Source organism: Aquarana catesbeiana, linkage group LG10 (genome assembly GCF_042186555.1).
Source record: "Aquarana catesbeiana isolate 2022-GZ linkage group LG10, ASM4218655v1, whole genome shotgun sequence".
NCBI lineage: Eukaryota > Metazoa > Chordata > Amphibia > Anura > Ranidae > Aquarana > Aquarana catesbeiana.
In genome coordinates this window covers 127591428-127610600 of record NC_133333.1, presented here as the reverse complement: position 1 = coordinate 127610600, position 19173 = coordinate 127591428, and positions in this window count along the sequence as shown.

Genomic DNA, 19173 nt, shown 5'->3' with positions numbered 1-19173 from the left:
CACCAGGAGTTCCCTGGCGGAGCCCCCCCTCACACCAGGAGTCCCCGGCGGAGCCCTCCCTCACACCAGGAGTCCCCAGCGGAGCCCCCCCTCACACCAGGAGTCCCTGGCGGAGCTCCCCCTCACATCAGGTGTCCCCAGCAGAGCTCCCCCTCACATCAGGTGTCCCCAGTGGAGCCCCCCTCACATCAGGTGTCCCCAGTGGAGCTCCCCCTCACATCAGGAGTCCCCGGTGGAGCTCCCCCTCACATCAGGTGTCCCCAGCGGAGCCCCCCTCACATCAGGTGTCCCCAGTAGAGCTCCCCCTCACATCAGGTGTCCCCAGTGGAGCCCCCCTCACATCAGGTGTCCCCAGTGGAGCTCCCCCTCACATCAGGTGTCCCCAATGGAGCTCCCCCTCACATCAGGTGTCCCCAGTGGAGCCCCCCCTCACATCAGGTGTCCCCAGTGGAGCCCCCCTCACATTAGGTGACCCCAGTGGAGCCCCCCCTCACACCAGGTGTCCCCGGTGGAGCCCCCCTCACATCAGGAGTGCCCGGCGGAGCTCCCCCTCACATCAGGCGTCCCCGGTGGAGCCCCCCTCACATCAGGAGTGCCCGGCGGAGCTCCCCCTCCCATCAGGTGTCCCCGGCGGAGGCCCCCCTCACATTAGGTGTCCCCAGCGGAGCCCCCCCTCACATTAGGTGTCCCCAGTGGAGCCCCCCCTCACATTAGGTGTCCCCAGTGGAGCCCCCCCTCACATCAGGTGTCCCCAGTGGACCCCCCCTCACATCAGGTGTCCCCAGTGGAGCCTCCCTTGCATCAGATGTGTGTCCCCATTGGAGCCCCCCCTCACATCAGGAGTCCCACAGCGGTGTGCCCCCCCACCTCAGAGGTGTCCTAAGCATGGCTAGAACCCCCGCCCCTTTCCATATCAGACTGGCAGCGGGGTGGGGGGTAGGCGGGGCGAGGCGAGGCGGAGGGTGGGCGGGGACGCAGGAGCTCCATCTAGCCCCCCCCAGCCGTCTTCCTGAACTTCAATAAAATGGCGACAATGTCTCCACCAGCCACGGACCTCTAGCGGCATCGGCGGCGGCTTCGAAAACCGAGAACCAGATTTCTCAGGACATTTCCTGGGACACCACAAATTCGGGAATGGAGTCCAAGTCCCGGGAATGTCCCGGGAAATCCGGGACAGTTGGCAACTATGCACACTCTCTAAATTACATCAAATAGTGGGTGTGGTCATATTTCACAAACAGTAGAAGGGTCTTAAAGGGGCATTAAATATCAGGATTGCATTACATACAGAGTGAGGAGTTCATCGGGGTTACACAGAGTGCAGAGCTGTCACTTGTAAACACAGAAACCAGACTTCTGTGTTTACAAGTGATTGTGGTGAGCAGGCACCAAAGGGTCTGAGCCAGAGGTGTTGGAACTGAGTTCCACCTAGTTCCCCCTGAAAAAAAGCCCTGGGGATGAGGCATTCCCTGCCCCACAGCCATGCATATGTATACTGTACACATCAGTTGTAAAGTTCAGCTACAGGACAAGGAGTTCCCCCGATTGCAATGACAGCTTCCTGGTGGGCTGGCTTAGGTGGGTTTGGACTGCAGTCCAAACCCACCTGAGCTCATCACTAAGGCTCCATTCACACTTGTGTGACTTGTCATGCGACTTTGGTCATCAAAGTCGCACGACAAGTCTCACCCCATTATTTTCAATGGCACCTGTTCAAATCAAGGCGACTTAAAGTCGAAGTGACTTTGAACTGCACTACTTTGGTGCGACTTTTGATGCAACCTTGGTCCAGAGAATGTAAAGTCAGATCAAAGTTGCATTAAAGTCGCACTGGAAATCGTGCGACTTTGGAGAAGCGCTAATGTGAATGGAGCCTACATAACAGAATAAATCAAGCTGAATGTGACTAAAGCGGCATACACACAGTCAGACTTTTCGACCAGACTGGTCTGGCGGACAATCCGATCGAGTGTGGGCTTCATTGGACCTGCAGCTGACTTTTCCAGTCGAAAATCTGACGGACTTTAGATTTGGAACATGCTTCAAATCTTTACGTCGTAACTCCGCCGGACCCAGAAATCCACTCGTCTGTATGCTAGTCCAACGGACAAAAAATGACGCTAGGGCAGCTATTGGCTACTGACTATCAACTTCCTTATTTTAGTCCCGTGTACGTCATCACGTACGAATCCATCAGACTTTGGTGTGATCGTGTGTAGGCAAGTCCGTTCGTTAAAAAGTCAGTCGGAAGTCCGTCAAAAGTCCGTTGAAAGTCCGTCGGACCAGTCTGGTCGAAAAGTCCGCCCGTGTGTACGACCCATAACTGCTACTATATACCATGCCCTGGATAAATGAACAAGTTTCAATTTGAAAGTTCTGTTTCTGCCATCTTGTCTGACAGACTTTAGATTTGGAACATGCTTCAAATCTTTACGTCGTAACTCCGCCGGACCCAGAAATCCGCTCGTCTGTATGCTAGTCCGACGGACAAAAACCCACGCTAGGGCAGCTATTGGCTACTGGCTATCAACTTCCTTATTTTAGTCCGGTGTACGTCATCACGTACGAATCCGTCAGACTATGGTGTGATCGTGTGTAGGCAAGTCCTTTTCGTTAAAAAGATAGTCAGAAGTCCGTTGAAAGTCCGTTGAAAGTCCGTTGAAAGTCTGTCGAAAGTCCGTCAAAAAGTCCGCCCGTGTGTACGCCCCATAACTGCTACTATATACCATGTCCTGGATAAATGAACAAGTTTCAGTTTGAAAGTTCTGTTTCTGCCATCTTGTGGCCTTATTTGGGTACTACAAACCAAACCAAGTGAAGCAGTACAATGTTGGTCTTTATTATAACATAATGGCCCATTATTTTACAGACATACAGTGGGACAAGATAGAAAAATCAATATCGGGCTTGCTGGCTTTCCAACCTCCATGTTAAAACAGTATTGAAATCATAAACCACAAATATATTTCTAATGTAATATATTGCAGCTAATCAATTATTAGATGTAGTGGCTGTATTAATTTTCTTTTTTTTTCTTTTTTTTCCTCCTCTGTTTTCACCTGGTTATGTGGCCAGTATCACACCTCCTGTATTAGCGTGCCCCCACTCTTGATGAAGGAGCAACAGAGACACCTTTGGACCGCAGATTGGCAGGCAGGAGGGAGGATAGTGTTAGGTGTACTAGCAGATTTAGAAACACTAACAAATTGAAGCCAAGCTCCAGTTAACACTTTTAAGCAGTTACAGCAATTCGTTTTTTTGTTTTATTTTTTTTTTTTGTGTTAAAGGTTTTACAGAAATATTTAAATAAATAAATAAATAAATAACAGTTGACCATTGTAACCACCCCTATCAGTTTTAAATGGTTTGTCTCAACCCTAAAACTGTTACATGGGCAGGACAGCTTCTGTAGAAAAACGTTAGACTTACTGGAAGGCTCATCAGGTAAAAAGAAAGCAGAAAAAAAGGAAACTAAAACAGCCATCACAGCGTAATATTTGGTAAGCTACAATATAATAAAAAATGATTTGGGGTTTAATACCACTTTAAAAAATAACTGTCACTACATTTAAATAGTAAAATTTCTAAGAGAAAAATGTTGCAATCGAAGTCATTATCTTTCTAACCTTCCAGCACTTGCCACCAGGGCTGCTGTTAGAGATCAAGGGGTCCCAATACAGCCTATCTGACAGGCTCTGTGAGGGCACCCACTGACCAGACTTATCCTGGAGGAGGAGGAGACACTGGATCAGGATCAGAAACAGCCCTAGTGTGATGGCCTTTACCCCTGCAGGGGTTCAGCGTTCTGGTGAGTGTGGATCTAAAGAGGGAGCACGTGTGGTGTTCACCCACCCTTCACCAGTGATTTACACTGCACTATTTATCCAGGCACAAGTCACTTTGGAATAGGATCACCTTTATGGACTCATGAACTGTGATTGTTGTTTTGTGTTTTTTTTCCTTTTTTGAGATGTTTTTTATATATTTATTTACTTCCAATTTCATACTAGCACATTGAGTACTTTATATGTATATTTTTTTATATATTTGTATATTATTTTATTCAATTATTTCATATTGTGGACTATATAATTGCACATGAAGACACACATAGACTTCTTTTTTGGATCTAATTTTCTGACACATTGATGCAGTTTCCATTCATGTTTGCGTAGTTACTAATTTCTGTGCACTTTATAGTGATTTACACATGCACATTTTGTGATTTAAAGTGGCAGAACAATAATTTCTTCATATTTATATTATTTATATATATATATATATATATATATATACATATATATATATACATATATATATATATACTGTTTGGCTCTTTTGAGCATTGCACATTATTTAGGGGATAAGTGCCCAGCCAGGGGTCCAGACCTGAGGAGGCTTGGAGGGTCCAGCCTGCAAGACAGTGTAGATGTGAATCAGGGTAGGAGGTGGAGCAGGTGGCTAAATGTCTGCCCAGGGGCAACACAGGGCCATACATGTGGCTGGATTTATCTGGGTCGGGTCCTGGTTCCGAGGCGGTGTGGTGTCTTGCAGGCTGGACCCTCCAAGCCTCCCCAGGTCTGGACCCCTGGCTGGGAACTTATTCCCTAGTGCCCCTGGATAGATTTCTTGCCGGCACCTGTCTCAACCACTCGCCCCTTGTTGCACCAGGGACTTCCCCGATACTGGGCGTCACCTGACCGGCGGTGCTGGATCCTGCCACTTAGGACCACTGCATATGTTTTATCTGTGCCGGCTCTTCCCGCATACCAGACAGGAAGTTTTCCAGCACCGCTCTGTTGGCTCAACCCAGGTACCTGTCATACTTTGTTCCTTCACAATATTAGTTCATAATCATGTACACACATGGTGTTTACAACACCTGGGGTCCCAATACCCTCCCGAGGCATGCATACTGCCTTGTTCTAATATCCCCCTCCCTATTCCCTTGCTCCTTTGCAGATTGGAGCCCATCCAAGGACCATTCCACTCATTGGTGGCCTCTTGACGCCCTCTGTTGGGGAATACCTCCCTGGCTAACTCCGCGGGGACTGGGTACACACGGCCCCCCGGCGTGGACTAGGAGCGAGATATACCTCGGTGTTCAGTGGTGTCATGTCCCCTACAACCCCCTCCCTTTGAAAGGTTTTAATGGATGCAGTATTAGACACATGCCCCTCAAGCAATACTATATGGTCAGTAACTCATTGTTTTCTGTTTTTCTGTTTTTATCTCATATGCATATTATATACTTGCATCACAACAGCCACACCTCTCTTTTTATGCTGATGTATATTGATGTTGATTATACAATGCTTTACAATTGTTCATAATTGTCTTTTTAATTTATAGACATACCATTTTGTTTGCTGATTCCAATCAGACACCCCTGAGGAAGAGTATATCTTGAAACGCGTTGGGTACTCACCGTATGTGTGATCCATATGTACTAGAATTCTATGATTGTGGATCTCTGCATATTGTATTGCATTTTTTGTCTGTACCACGCATCCTGTATCTTGTGTATTTTCACCCCATGTACTGTAGACCTATCCAGATCTATACCCCAATAAATACCTAATTTAATTTCAACAGACTTACACTTCTTATACTCCTTACTACTCCCGAGTAGGTTTTCCCTTTAAAGTCCTGTAAGAGGATCAATTTTCCATTTGCCTAGACATATTTGGGATGTGGGTCTACCCTACTCTCTAGACCAACTCAGCATCACCCCTTGTTTATCAACATTGGTGTCAGTAGACACATTAATAACAGCAATAAGTTCCAGCATTGGTGTCAGTATATACAATATCCCCCCGGCATTTGTGTCAGTAAACGCAATAATACCCACAGCATTGGTGTCAGTGGATGCAATAATAATCCCCAACATTGGTGTCAGGGAACGCAGTAATTAACCCCCAGTTAGTAGTTTGTGAGCAGATTTCAGTAGTTTGTGAGCAGAGTTCAGTAGTTTGTGAGCAGAGTTCAGTAGTTTGTAAGCAGAGTTCAGAAGTTTGTAACGCAGAGTTCAGACGTTTGTAATGAAAAGTTCAGCAGTTTGTAAGGCAAAGCTCTCTGCATTACTAACTACTGCTTTCTGAACACTGCATTTCAAACTACTGAACTCTGCAATACAACCTACTGACCACTGAACTCTGCCTCAACTAAACCTTTCATCTGATTCCTAAATTGCTGCATTTGAAAATGTCAAAAGCCAATATAAAGGAATATTAGTGGTAAAAAAGCACTTGTGGGTTTAACCAATCTTGTTTTTTTGTACAATTCTCCTTTAAGGGGGCCTGGCAAGGGGGGGGGGGGGGTGTCCTATGCCTGTATACTTTTGCTGATAGGTGTCCCTCATTCCCATCTCAAAAAGTTGGGAGATATGCCTTCACATACTACATTTTAGGGCTTGTTCACACCAGGTGCTGTGCAGGAACACATGCAAAATCACATGTTTTCCCACACTGCACAAAAAAGCACTGCCTATTGTAGACATGCGTGGGTGGTATTAACTCCTAATTGCACCCCACTGCATCTAGTAAATGTGCATGCATTCACACCTGTTAAAACGCATGGTACCGTAGTGCCATGTGTTTTGGTGCTGCGTGATTTAAAAAATTGTACTGGCACCTTTTTTTTTGTGTTTCACACTCATAGGGCAGCCCATTGAAAAATGTAATGTGCAGGAATATGCAAAAAAGCCTATTTGCTCAGATACACCTCCTAGTATTTATTTTTTGTTGATATGTTGGTTCAGATTTTTTACTGATATATGCACTTTGGAATTTTCAAAAAAATTTAAACATTTTGGACATATATACGTTGATCAGTACTTGAGCACCTTACACAATTGTGTTTGTACATATAACACATTTGCACTTAATATGATGATGTTTTAAAGAGACAGCACAGCATATATATAATTTTTTATTAACATTTTTGTCACATCATTAACACTTAGCAGTGCCAATTCACCTTCACAGGCAAAGAACATCGAATCTGTGTTTAGCAATGATGAAGAGGACAGTAGGATAGAACATGGAATGTGGGTTTGGTAAAGATGAGGACAATAGATAGAATGTGGAATGTGGGTTTATTAATGATGAGGACAACAGGATACAACATGTAATGTGGATTTAGCTATGATGAGGAGGGGAAAAAGGAGAACATGGAATGTGGGTTTGGCAGTGATGGGGAAGACAACAAGATAGAACATAGAATGTGGGTATGGCAATTATGAGGACAACAGCTAGAACATGGAATGTGGGTATGGCAATTATGAGGACAACAGATAGAACATGGAATGTGGGTTTGGCAATGATGAGGACAAGAGATTGAACAAGGAATGTGTATTTAGCCATGATGAGGAAGACAACATGACAGAACATGGAATGTGGATTTAGCCATGATGAGGAAGACAAGAGGATAGAACATGGAATGTGGGTTTAACCACGATGAGGTGGACAACAAATAGAACAAGAAATGTGGGTTTGGCAATGATGATGAAAGAAATAGATAGAACATGGAATGTGGATTTTGCAATAATGAGGGGGGCAATAGATAGAACATGGAATGTGGGCTTGGAAATGACGAGGACAATAGATAGAACATGGAATGTGGATTTAGTGATGATAAAGGGGACAATAGGACATGTAGCATAGTCCCGGGGCCCCAGAGGCCTAATGGTGACCTCAAAGGTTAGGGACAGCTGAAATCCTTCCTTGTAGAGTGAGTTACCAGGCGTGGTGGGTGTGATTAAAAAAAAATGATGGGCGCCAGTCACTTTTGAATGCGAACAAGAAATTTATTTTCTCTTAACAGAACTGGGAGAGGAGGTTAGGGCCAGGATACCCTTGAGTAGATGCAATGATAATTGGCAGACTCTGAGACTTCTATAGGTAGACAGCTATACAGCGGAAGGCCTCCAGCCGGATAACACTTCTGTATAGGTAGGACTGCTGTCTCCTGTGGCAACTAATCTTGCAACAGTAACTTTTGGTAGTTGTACATAACTCTTGGTAACACTGAATAGTCCTTTACTTATATCACAGTATCCCACTGTAGATCTTCACTCACTGAGCTCCCAGTCTTACGCTAGACTTCCAGGACCTAGTCATCACTGGATCCCCTGAGCTCTTCCACAGCTATCCCGCTGTATACTCCTCAAGCATCACTCCCGCTATCCTGATGGGTCCCTGGCTTGGCACTTGATTGTTTCCCACTCTTTCACCGTCCCTGGCACAGGATTCTCCAGTAGTAAGATGGGTGGACCTTTAGTGGCGACAGCTTCCTTTCCACCTCCGACTACAACTGGTTCCCCATCTGGCTAAACCTTCTCAACTTGGTTGGACTCCAATCCTGCAGTCCCAACCCTACACTGCTTCTCCTGCTCCTAGAGAGGCCCCAGGCAGCCTAGCAGACAGATGTCCCCAGAATAGGCCTCAGGCTTCTGGCCTAGCAACCCGGGGTGACATAACACACGTCCACCCAGACAGACGTTCAGGTGGCACAAAACCCTGATCACCTGACTCCGCCCAAATAAATAGGCTCTCCCAGCAGGCCAAGGGACTAAAAGAAACCCCCGCCAATTGGCTGAGACACCCCATCCATTCATGATCTGACCTTGCCAATCCCCTGTCAATCCCTGTCAATCTAATGCCACCAGCCACAGTAGCACCTAGTGACAGAAGAGAAAAGGTGCAGTCAGGGCTTTTTTTTCAGCCGGAACACGGCGGAACGCAGTTCCGGCACCTCTGACAGGCAGCCCTCTCTGCTCTGACCTATCTCACACTAGCGCTGCACACACAGAGCTGCTGCCTTTTGAGATCTTCAGGTCCCAGCACAGCAACATACAGCTGCCTGTGTTTATTCGAGCAGAAGCTCCTGTCCCCGCCTTGTCTCACACTGTAGCATGGAGCAGAGAAGCCCTGAAACTCCGCCCCAGCTACAGTTCTCAATCGTCTGAGGCATAACACATGGACTGGAGCACTGGATCATCAGCGGAAGAGGTGAGGGAGTTCTGAGTGAAAAACGAGGGCGGGGGAGAGAGCCCTCCAGTTCACAGTGAGAGGATAACTGTGAAAGAAGGGAAGGGGGGAGGGGGGTGATTGTGCAGTAAGGAGGGGGGGAATTTGTCCAGAGAGGAGAACTGACAAGGGAGCTTTGTACAGAGGTAAGAGCTGCAGAGGGCAGAAGGCAGGTTGTGTAAAATGGGAGCTGTGGACGGTGGGGGTGGTTGTGTAGAGTTGAGAGCTGTAGGGAAAGCTGGGGGTGCAGAGGTGGGTGGCAAAGGTGAGAGCTGTGGATTTGGGTGAGCTTAAGGCCCCTTTCATATGTGCAGACCGTTCAGATCTGCCTGTCAGTTTTTTAGGCGGATCTGAACGGTCGCTCCATACATCTCTATGGAGCAACGGATGTCAGCGGTGACATGTCCGCTGACATCCGATCCGCCCCGATCCGCAAAATCCACACAGATGGAAACCCTATTTTCCATCCATCTGGCGGATCGGATGAAAACAGACAGGGGGTCCGTAATCATCCGATCCCCCCCATAGGGGAGAGCGGACTCGATGACAGGTCCGTCCCTGCACAGAGTGCAGAGACGGACTTGTCATACGCCGGCTCAGCAGACAGAGTGAGGAGGAAAAAAAAGCTGATCACCGACGGCTGTGAGAGGGACATCAGTCTCAATCATGGCGAGCTGCTGCAGACCTTCTGTGCCCTCTGCCAGTAGCAACTAGCAGTAGGCAACAGTGCCACCTACCAGTGCCCACAGTGCCACCCATCAGTGCCCACAATGCCACCCATCAGTGCCACCTATAAGTGCCCACAGTGCCACCTATCAGTGCCCACAATCAGTGCCTCAACAACAGTGCTGCACATCAGTGCCACCTATCAGTGCCCATCAGTGTCACCTACCAGTGCCCATCAGTGCCATCTATCAGTGCCCATCAGTGCCATCTATCAGTGGTGCCCATCATTGCCACCCATCAGGGCCCATCAGTGCCATCTTATCAGTGGCCATCAGTGCCGCCTTATCTGTGCCCATCAGTACCGCCTTATGTGTCCCCATCAGTGCCACCTTATTGCCCTGTACACACGGTCGGACATTGATCGGACATTCCGACAACAAAATCCTAGGATTTTTTCCGACGGATATTGGCTCAAACTTGTTTTGCGTACACACGGTCGCACAAAGTTGTTGGAATTTTCGATCGCTAACCATGCGGTCACGTACACCACGTACGACAAGACTAGAAAAGGCCAGTTCAGAACCAAGCGCGGCACCCTTTGGGCTCCTTTTGCTAATCTTGTGTTAGTAAAAGTTTGGTGAGAGACAATTCGCGCTTTTTCAGACTCGTGGCTTTCAGATGGTTTTTGCGGTTCAGTTTGTGCTTGTGGGTTTGTATCTGCTCTTCAGTGCGTGCAGCAAGTACCCTTGACTTGTCATTGTGTTCTTGTTCATTCGTTACTGTTTTTCAGGTCGCTCTTCACAGGCCTTGCTGTTCTTCAGTGCGTTCTGTTACTTCGTTCTGAGCAGCCGACCGTTTTCTAGCCATGTTGCGTATATGTACTCCTCGTAGAGTTCGTGCTGTGCGGGGGCTTGGTGATGGGGTCCTGACCTTGACACAAGTCCAGTCCATGAACAGGGTGGGGAGGAGTTCATGGACCAAGAATTGGTTGCTTCAGCGTGACCAGTTCTCTCATATGCCTTTGCTCCGTGAGATCCGTGAGAATAATCCTGATGATTTCAGGAACTTTCTCAGGATGACAGACCCCATATTTCACCGTTTGTTGGCTTCGCTGACCCCCTATATCAGCAGGCAGGATACCTGCATGAGGCAAGCCATCACTCCGGAGCAGAGGCTGGTCGCTACCCTGCGGTACTTGGCGACAGGGAGAAGCCTGCAGGACTTGAAGTTCTCGACAGGCATCTCCCCCCAGGCTCTGGGGATCATTATCCCAGAGACCTGTTCTGCCATCATCCAGGTCCTGCAGAAGGAGTATATGAAGGTAAGATTTTTATCCTTTAACATCACATTTTATTGTATTTAATGTTTGCTAATATATTGTATTTCTTTCCTCATTCCCTAATTACCATGATTGTAATATGCTGTGAATGTCCCCTTTGCATGCTGGATTTTTATGTAATGATTTTTTTTTGTCCTTCATACATATTTGCCTTCACTTACCTCCCCAGCATGCTCTCCTGGCCCTATATTCACCTCATGTAGTCACTTAACAATGTATTTTATCAGCTCCATAGTAGTGCTTTACCCCAAACACCCCCTAAAATGTTTAGAAATCTGATTTGTGCTTTAAATTCAGGCAGAGTGCCAGAGGCTTTTTTTTGTAGTGTCCCCAAATCATTTTTATTAACCCTCCCTCCCCCCAACTGCTAAGTCAGCTGATACCAATTCTCTATCTATCCTCAATCATCTATCTGCTGACTTTGCCAAACCCATACCCACTATACCCATCTCTTTTGTGGTCAGATGTATGGATGAATTCCCCAAAGCATGTAGTGCAAGGGCCTGCCTGTATACTTTCAAATGGTACTGTTTAAAGTTTTTGTATCCTATTATTATCTTGATAGGTAATAGCAGAATGTCCAAATGTGCTCAAATGTGTACAATGTGTATTTATATCTTTGTATTATGACACTTCTTACCTGTCCAGTGGGCTGCCAATAGTGTAACTAAGGAGGGGCTGTTCCAAGTAATACCCTGTATTTAGGCATTCATCTCTCAATTAAGTGAAGAGGGTTACCTGTCCAAGATTCCCCCCCCCTATAATGTTAGAAATGGCCCATGAGAGGGGGGGAGGGGGAATATGATAGGTGTACCTTATACTTTGGTGTTGTAAAATTCCCCTTAATAAATGTTATCTGGATGTTGGCCAAGAAGGTTTGTGTCTAATCTGCTTTCCATGTTTATGTGCAAAAATACTCATTTTTTTTGTTTTCCTCAACAGTTTCCTTCCACGCCACAGGATTGGCAGACTGTGGCCTCCCACTTTGCCCAGCGGTGGGACTTTCCTAACTGCGGAGGGGCAATTGATGGGAAACACGTCCACATCGTCCCACCACCCAACTCGGGGTCGTACTATTATAATTACAAGGGGTTCAATAGTATTGTGATGTTGGCGGTGGTGTCGGGTAATTACGACTTCCTGTATGTGGACGTGGGGAAGAACGGCCGGATGTCCGATGGTGGAGTCATCGCCCAGACGGAGTTTTACAGGCATCTCCAGAATGGCAGCTTGGACTTGCCACCTCCAGAAGAGAATGTGGAAGGACTCCCATTCGTCTTCGTTGCGGATGAAGCATTTGCGCTGGGGGACCATCTTATGCGGCCATTCCCGATGAGGACCCTCACCCCGGAACAGAGGGTTTTTAATTACCGGCTGGCCAGAGCCAGAAGAGTGGTGGAGAACACATTTGGAATCATGGCCAGCCGGTTCCGCCTATTTCTGACACCCATCCATATGGCGGAGTATAAACTTAATCATATAATCCTGGCGTGCTGTGTTCTACATAACTTTTTACGCCAACATTCTGCCAACTATGCTGGCTCAGTTGGGCCTGAGGCCGGAATGATAAATGAAACAACCCTGACGGCGCTTAAAAGTGGCCGTCCTGGCTTGCCCTCCCTGAGTGCCCGTGATGTCTGGTTAAAATACCTTGAGTTCTTTGCGGGTAGGGGGGCCATCAATATGCCAGACAATTTGTGAAGCCTTTATCAAATAAAAACAAAAAAAAGCAAATTTTTGTTGACATTTACTGCTTGTGTTTGTTTTAGCTGACCCTGACAGAAATGTGGGGAGTCCTGAAAATGGCGTGATTGTGTAACCTTATACAAAGCACTGTTGGATGTTATTTACTAAAGGCAAAGACACTTTGCACTACAAGTGCACTTGAAACTGCACTGAAACTGCACTTGTAGTGCAAAGAGGATTTGCCCTTAGGAAATAACCCCCATTTTCACAGAAAGCAGCAATTACATCACCACAAAAGTGTTGTAGCGTTGAGACAATAATCCACACATTCTTGATTAACAATCTTTTTAATACCTGCACAATCACATGTGCATTTCAAAAAGGTTTTTAAAACAAACCAACATGTTTGTTGTATAACAATTTTTGGGGGGGCATTATAAAAAATATAAATGTCCATTTAAGATAAAACAGGCATGTGTAAAACCAACAAGAAAGACACAAATCTTGAACTTACAAAGTTCACATTTGGTAGAACTTGAAGGCAATATCAGACATGAGTATTTAGGAACTGTGTTTGATATTGCGTTCAGATGGGGTGAAGTCACCCCAGGAAAAGCCAAATTTGGAAGATGCACACAAATTTCCCAATGTCAACATGTGCTAGCTGCCATCACGGGGGATCAAGGGACGTGTTTTGGGGGAGAAACCCCTTCCTCTCAGCTACTTTATTATTGAGGAGGGGGTTGCACCCCCCAAAACGCGTCCATTGATCTCCCGTGATGGCAGATAGCACATGTTGGCACACTGTGTGCATCCTCCAAATTTGGCTTTTCTAAAAATCGCTAAAACATTTTTAACATTGTAGCACACAAAAAAACAAAGGGATTTGGAAGGGTTTTAAACTCGCCCCAAAACATCAATGATGTTTTTATTTTTTTGAATAACATCATTGATGTTTTTCTTGAGGTTTTCCAATTGTAAATTACACCCCATGATCTCCCTGATCAGGATCTGGGCACTTTCTGATGTGAAAGGATCTGGATCCACAACATCACGATCACCTAAAAAGAGAGAAACCAAACAAAAACAGGTATAAAAAATATGCCGGCATCCATCTCTTACCTGAGCCTGTGGTCGCAGACACTCACCTGTTGTGGTGACAATTTCCACCACGTCTTCTTCCTCCTGCTCTTCTTGGGTTGGGGGGATTTCCCCTTCTTCCAGAGGTGGGGGGTCTGTGGTCTCCTCGGATGAGGGGTGTCCTCCGAGTCTTTTCTCCCCTATGTAAAACAAAAATGCTATACTTAACACACAGATATTTGATGGCAGAACTATAAATAGGAAACATTGCTTGGAAGTGGGGTACAAATGTCTTTTTTTGCAGAGTTCCAAAATGTAGCATTTTCACTGTCCTTTGTCAAGCTGCAATACTTTACCTGTTTGGTACAAGCTTCACAGATGGAGACACCCCTATAGTATACACTGGAGCACCTGTGTGGCCTCCCTAATAAAAATGGTGTTCTGGGGTCCCACATTAGTGCTCCAGTGTCCAGATGTGAAAACAGCTGCTCAGTGTCCTCTCCTTACACAGAATCTAGTTTGCATTTCATTCTAGTAACAAAGCCATCTACACAACCAAATTAGTTTCATACAAGTAGGGCGTAAAAAATGTGGCCAAATGCATATGGCCAAAACAATGGTGTTTTATAGGCCGAAAGAAAAATGTTTGATACGAACGAATAATGTGCCCATGAACATGAAAGTTGCCATTTTAAAATGTACACTTATAAGAAAAGCACATGGAGCAGCACGAACGTAATAAACACAAAAAGAATAGGAACACAGCACAACTACTTACTTTTTTGCAGCACTCTCCGGATCTTTCTGTACTGCTCATGTTCTCGTAATTTGAGGTCCGACCACCGCTTCATGAGCTGATCTTTCGATCGACGTACCCCGAAATGCCGGTGCAGACTTTTGACCACTTTTGCCATGATCTTGGCCTTTCTGACATTGGGGTTGGGGTAAGGTCCATACTTTCCATCATAGTCGGCCCTCTTCAGGATGTCCACCATCAACATCTCCCCAAAGGACATATTTGAGGCCTTAAATCTCCTTCTGGATCAGGACGTGTCCGGATCCGGGCTTTCCTCCTCCTCCTCCTCGTTCCTGTAATTAGCACGCACCTGCTGTGTATCTGCCATGTGCTCTTCCCCCACTGCGCAGAACGAAAAGAGGCGGGGAATAGACTAGAAAGAACGTCAGGGGCGGGCGGAGTTACACGCATGCGCAGTGTGTATAAAGCGTAACACGCGTGCGTATTACGTACGATCTGTGAGCGGAGGAAGGAGCATCGGAGGCACGGATCGTGATAACGAACGTAAGATCTAAACTTGGGCCTATACAGCTTCGAAATTGAAGCCTATATTGTAACAAGATTAGGAGAGTTTGGCCTGACCTTAGGGTTTGTCTTGTGTTGTGTCTTGCAGAGAAAATGGATGGCTTCAATGATCACAACTTCCTCCCCCTGTTCATAGACAAATACAGGGAGCTGCCCTGTCTGTGGCAGGTGAGACATCCCCATTATAACAATAAACAAAAGAGGCAGGCAGCGCTGGAGAAACTGCTGGAGTTGGTGAAGCCGGTGGTCCCCACAGAAACCATCCCCTATTTAAAAGCCAAAATTGGTGGCCTGAGGAGCACTTATCTTAGGGAGCGCAAGAAGGTCACAGATTCCCAGAGGTCCGGAGCTGCAGCAGATGACATTTATGTCCCCAGGCTGTGGTACTATGAGAGACTGCGATTTCTGTCAGACCACACTGAAGTCAGGGAATCACTCTCCACTTTTCCTTCCACTCTTCCTTCCACCCCAGCTGAGGCTTCCGATGTCCAACCTGGGCCTTCCAGCCAGGAAGAAGTGGAGGAGCCCAGCTGGAGTCAGGTATAGCATTCTTCTACAGATTTCTTGGCAATAAAGAAATGATCTTTACTAGATGTCAGGGGCGTTGCTAGGTCTACAAAAGATCTGGGGCTAGAGCCCATAGCAGCATAGTAAAGAAAGTCATAAGCTTGGGCGGGCATACATATGTATATACACTAATATACGTGTGTGTGTGTGTGTGTATATATCCCCAAAGAGCCCCCTTACATCAGGGTCCCCAGAGAGTCCCCCCTTACATCAGGGTCCCTAGAGAGCCTCCTCCTTACATCAGAGTCCTCAGAGAGCCTCCCCCTTTCATCAGGGTATCCAGAGGGCCCCCTCATTTACATAAGGGTTCCCAGAGAGCCCCCCTTACATTAGGGTCCCCTGAGAGCCTCCCCCTTAAATCTGGGTCCTTAGAGAGCCTCTGCCTTAAAATCAGGGTCCCCAAAGAGCCTCTCCCTTGCATCAGGGTCCCCAGAGAGACCCCCACTTACATAAGGGTCCCCAGAGAGCCTCCCCTCCCCTTTGGGGACCCCTGCAGAGACTCGGGGCTATTGGCCCTAGATTCGGGGCTATAGCCCCAAAAGCCAGCCCCTAGCAACGCCCCTGCATGCAACTCACATTTATTCGCTGTTCCTTTTCAACTGTTCCTATATTCATGCCGGGCGGGTATACTGCTACTTAAAGGATAAGTTACATTTTTGTAAACAAAGAAAACATGCACACTTTTTTTGCAGGTAAAAAAAAATGTGCATTTATTATTTTTTGGAGCCTCTAAAGCATTGCACCAGAGACCAGCAGACCGCTGGTGCCATGCAGGTCTCGGGCAGATCTGCCAGTGTATCTGCTTCCCTATATATCCCGTACGGCCAAGCAGATACAATCTGACAGGAAGCTTGAATGAACTACCACAGCGCCATGGTAGTTCACTGAAAACTACAAGCCGACAGCTGCAAAGGCTGCACATAGCCTTGTCAATCAGTGATGCGGGCGGGTGGGGGTGGAGCCCCGCTCGGCCACGTTTTTTTTTTTTTTAAATTGCAAATGCTAGCAGGGAGAGAAGAAGAACCCTGCTAGCTGTTACAACGGGGATCGGGGAGGTGCGGGGGCCGGTCTGTTTCATACCCAGAATATGGGCGTAACAAGTAACATTAGCAATAACAGACAGTGCAGCGCTGAAAAGATAATCTAACAACTACAAACGATGATAAAAATGTCCATATAAAATCATGTAAGGAAAAACATGGATGTAATATGAAAGCCAAAAACATCAATGGTGGTAAAGGGTGCTTCATGCAAATTCTGAAGTGCTCCTTAATCCGTGCTCACACCACTTGCTAGCCAAACCGCTCACCTTACAAAATGGACCCCTGAGCTAACAGGAAGGTCACACAGGCATTCGCCACCAATGGTGGTTAGGGTTAAAATCTTGGATGGAAAGTCGGGCACCTCTTTTGCTCAATCGCTTTAAATGTATTTCATCCGTAGTTACATGAAATGTAAAAAAAAATAATATAGTGCTCTCTGTATGGCTAAAAACGTAATCCTTTATTCTAAAAGACAGGTACTCACATAAGAGGCACTATACCTAGTGCTGGGATAATAGGTGTATGCACATCAAATGGTAACAGCAAATGATAAGGTGGCTGCAGAGACGTCTGGGGATACTCCCGCACGCGTATTGTCCACAGGACTTCCTCAGCTGTAATGGAGTCCCATCCGTCCAATTACTTATTTATAGCTGTCTAACATGTTACGAAAGGTGAACTTATGCTTTAATATTATACTATATGTTTTTTGTTTTCAACTCAGCAATGTTTAACTTTCTCTGTATTGTTCAATATGATAATAAAAAATATGCTTGAAAAAAAAAAATTGAAAAAAGTGTATTTTTTCGAAAAAAAAATGGTTTTGAAAAAATTGCTGCGCAAATATGGTGCTGCATTAAAAAATTGCAACGGCCACCAATTTATTCTCTAGGGCCTCCGTTTTAAAAATATACAATGTTTGGGGGTTTCAAATAATTTTCTAGCAAAAAATTGTGATTGCTACAGAAGGTGCCAGAAGAGGCATGGAGCTAAAGTGGATCAAATGTAATTGCCAATATCTGTACAGTAAAAAAGAGCCTTGGATGCAGACATCTTATGAACAAAATGTCAATCATCTTTGACTCTGCCCACACCATATTATTACACAAAAAATACCGATCTGATGTTCAATAAAGATTTATAGGGAGCTATAACATATTTTTTGATATTTATAATTTCAATTGAATTGCTCTTCTGAAAGTTTTTGTTTTTTTTTAGTCATGTGACTGGCGGAGCGCCAATCAGGGCTGTGCAGACTAATGTCGCGTACACATGGTCGGACAAAATGCGGCTGACAATCCGATCGTGTGTGGGCTTCCCCGGACTTTCAGCGGACTTTTCCAGCCGCAAATCTGACGGACTTTAGATTTGAAACATGCTTCAAATCTTTACGTCGTAACTCCGCCGGACCCAGAAATCCGCTCTTCTGTGTGCTAGACCGACGGACAAAAACCCACGCTAGGGCAGCTATTGGCTACTGGCTATCAACTTCCTTATTTTAGTCCGGTGTACGTCATCACGTACGAATCCGTCAGACTTTTGTGTGATCGTGTGTAGGCAAGTCCGTTCGTTAGAAAGTCTGCCGCAAGTCCGCCAAAAGTCCGTCGAAAGTCTGTCGGACAGGCTGTCGGACTTTTGTAGACGAAAAGTCCGACCGTGTGTACGCGGCATTACTCATACAGTAGTAACAGAAGCCCCTCCCAAGGATCTTTCCCTGAAGAAGCCAAAGAACAGAGAGAGATCATATGATCACATAACAGTGCTGCAGGAATAAGGAAAAACAAGAAACACAGGGGTTGATTTACTAAAGCCAAATATACTGTGCACTTTGCAAAGTGCAGTTGCTCCAGAGCTTGGTAAATGAGGTAAAGCTCCACTTTGCAAAGAATACCCAATCACAAGCCAGGAAAATAAATAAACAGCATTTTTGCTTGCATATGATTGGATAATAGAAGTTAGCAGAGCTTCTGCTCATTTACTAAGCTCTGGAGCAACGGCACTTTACAAAGTGCACAGTCTACTTGCCTTTAGTAAATGAACCCCACAGTGTCATGATATATATGATTTATCTACTTGCCGACCGCAATACGCATATATATATGTTGCGGTTTGCAAGAGATTTACCGGGGTTATGACTGAAGCTATCAGCGATAACCCCAGTACTTTTTTTTTTTTCAGCGAGTGGCTGGCTTTCTCATGAAAGCGGTCGGCATGGCTCATTAGTTGCTGGATCGCTTTCAGAAGCGACGGGAGGGGATTTGTTTCTCGAGCTTACCGTTTAATACGATGCACCCGGGAAATGAACCAACGGTGCGGCCGGCTGGTCACAGAGGCAACCAAAATTCTGTGACAGAGTTCCAGGCTGTCTCTGATCGCCTCTATGGCCTTGGAGGACCAGAGCAACATCATGATGTCACTTCCGATCTAGAGTGGAATTAAACC